Source organism: Heterodontus francisci, chromosome 21 (assembly GCF_036365525.1).
Source record: "Heterodontus francisci isolate sHetFra1 chromosome 21, sHetFra1.hap1, whole genome shotgun sequence".
In the NCBI taxonomy this organism is placed as follows: domain Eukaryota; kingdom Metazoa; phylum Chordata; class Chondrichthyes; order Heterodontiformes; family Heterodontidae; genus Heterodontus; species Heterodontus francisci.
In genome coordinates this window covers 52,821,279-52,824,609 of record NC_090391.1, presented here as the reverse complement: position 1 = coordinate 52,824,609, position 3,331 = coordinate 52,821,279, and positions in this window count along the sequence as shown.

The window sequence follows — 3,331 nt, the reverse complement described above, 5'->3', positions numbered from 1 at the left end:
AAAATGTTAACTCCAAACACAACCCACCTCTGACCCGTCCATTTCTGGTTTTAATGGAGCTGTGACAGGGGATGGGCAGACCCCCGTTCCAAGGAGGCAGGTTAGCAATTGGAATATTTTACTGATGCTGGAAATTTCTGATTTTCTGTGTTTGACAGGTTTAACTCTGTCTGGCCCGCTTTCCCTGTTATCATAGGGAACATTTGCATGTGGAACGCCATGGACAAAGAAAGCCGGGTTGAGCCATTCTAACCATCCCCCACCAGAACTGGAGCCCGAACGGCGTGATTAGACCCCAGTCCCGGAATTAGACCCGCCCGTCCAGGATCAGAAGTCCCTCCAGGATTGGACTCCTCTCCCTTGATCAGACCATACGTTTTCTCTTGGAGAACATACTCACCAGGACACATCCTGCCCTGGCCTGAGATCACACTTTAGGAGAGGAGCCCCTCCCCTGCTTTCAGGATTGGCAACCCAATGATCGGACATTTCAAGACTCTCTCTCGCTCTAGAGTTGGAGACCCGAATGTCAGGCAGGTACTCCCATACCCCGGGGTCAGTATTTGGACAGCACTGGTCCAAAAATATGGTCGACACTCCTTCCTGCCCAATTAGAAGCAAAGCCTGTTAGTGTTACATCAGGCGGGGTACCTGTCAAGGATTAAAAAGTTAGTGTATGCAGTTTAAACTCTGGAACACCTATCCCCACCTTTGTCACTCACCCGTTGTTATCTATACCAAAGTATAAACAAAATATTGACACTGCTGCAAATCTTATTGAAAATAGGACAACGTTGAAGATGAAAATGTGTTGTAGCGCCACTAAGCTAGTAGACAAGAGGACCAGGCTAATGCCGCGGGGAACGGATGCAAATCCCACCAAGATAGAAGGTAGTAAATATTCGATAAAGTAATCAAAGAGTGGGAAAAGCTTATGGTTCGGATTCATTGCGTCCACAGATACTAAAAAGATAGGGAAAAAGCAAAAGAGGCATTATTATCGGTTTATTAATAATCATCAGGTAAAGAAATCGTCTCAGAGGACTGACGGACAGTTAATGTGGTTGTTGTATTTTACACGTAAGTCAGTAAATCTCCAAATTACTCTATATCAGTTAGCGTCAGAGCACAGAAGATACTGGAATCCCTTTTCTGAGATTTAACGGATAAACACCTGGAACCACAGAATATAATGAAGCATATTCATCACATATTCCAAAATGAAGGTCATACTTGACCAACCTTATTGGATTTTTGAATAATGTCAGAAAGCATAGACACATGTAATACAGTTGATGTAATGGCCATTAATTTTCCATAGGTCTTCAATAAGGGACCATGTATCAGACTGATGACTAATCTCAGAGCAAGTGGATTTAGGGGACAAGTAGCACAATGGACAGCAATCTGACTACAAAAACAGAAAATAGGGAATATGGGTTAAAGGAATTTTGTCAGATTGGCAGAAGTTGGGAAGTGTTTTCCACAAAGGGCAGCGCTGCGAATACTGTCCTTCACCACTGAAATAAACCATCTGGATGTGGGAAGTAGAAGCACAATTTCACACTTTGCAGCCAAGTCCCAATTCAGAGTACAGTTGATACCGAGTAAGAATGCAACCAAATACCTGAAAACATTTTTAATAAGACTTGATAAAGTTGCACAAGGGGCATTTAAATGCCAAATCATTTTGAGAAGTGCTAAGTGTGAGCTGCTGAATTTTGTTCTGAAAAATAAGCATCTCAAATAATGCTTGGACGACAAGAGTCTGAATGGGGTCAAAGGGGAAAAGGGGTTCAGGGGACAGATTCTCAAATCATTTAAAGTAGCAACACATGTTAATGGGCCCGTAAAATACAAAACAATCACAGGAATTCAATTCCAGAGGATTGGAATTGAAAAAAAAACAAAAGAGCTGAGCTTATACTAAAACAGAACCATGTTTTTACAAAACTTGACATACTGTGTGCTGTTCCAGTCTCCATGTTACAAAAAGGATACTGATGAACTCAAGATGCTGCAATTATTTTTAACAGGATGATACAGGAGCTGAGAGAAGCGTACTGTTTATTTCACTATTCATATTTTATAAAGGTATTATTTACCTCACTTAGTCTGATGTCTGTATTATGAAAACCGGATATGTATGTTCATTAGCTATAGGTATCTGCTCACAGGGACACAGCTCAGTGAACCAAGGACAGAGATTGATACAGGTTACATCTGGTGAGATTCTGAACCTGAGACATGAACTGATCCGTCAAATGTTAATCTGTTACAGCAGTGGACGATTCAACAAACACAGCCCAAAATTTATCCTGTGCCATTAATAGTTAATTGGTTTCAGCACACGTGACCCACAGCTTCGCAGGACAATGTGGAAGAAGGGATTAATCAGCAATAAAATGAATAGTGTTAACAGTAACTGTACTCAGCTTAAGAATAAGTCATTATTTCAGTCTTAGAATACTGTATCAGTGCTGTTCTGCGGTTAAATGTTCGGTAAATAGTTAGCATCTTGTTTCAGTCGGAACAGTTCAAAAGGAAACAGAGAAATATCAATACATTTAGATTTATACATGGATTAGAAGACCTCAGTAAACATCTTCCGCTTGGCAATCAATTCTTGTGACCCAAAGGCATCTCAATAGAGAGATCTATCATCTGAAACAAAGATTTCAATATAGAAATAGATTGGACAATTGCAGTCATTACAGTAAAACATGCGCACTGGGATCAGGTGTCCCACTCCAGTTCATGACCAACACTCCGCACAATTCCACAATGACAGATACTCCCAATAGTCCATGACCACTGGAGTCAGATGTTTCGCTGCAGTTAGTGACACACACTCAGTGCAATTCCACAGTGACAGATAGTCCCAATAATACCTTCTTCTAAATATTTGGCTTCAGTGATATCTAAGATAACATTACACGATTTTCCATTAAATGCAAACTCTTGATAATTCAGAGAGCCTATCAGTTACAATCAGAGGTTTATTATCAGTTAAGGGAATACAATAAAACCGCAGCGATAATGCAGGATATTTAAAATAACAAAATGATATTAGTGGTCGGTTGTCTGTATATCGCTGCCCACTATATTACCAAGTAACATTCTTTATCAGAGAAGTAATATAGACCAGCTCACACACAGTTTTACACAACTTCAATGGTTATAAACATTTACCAGGAACACCAATGATGGCAAGGATCAGGTAATATATTTTCCTGATACGGATCAGTGTTTCAAGATTTTCTGTATGAAGTGATCTGTCCCTTTGTATTGCAGGCAATCTGTCTATATTAAACTCTGAGGTGATACATTC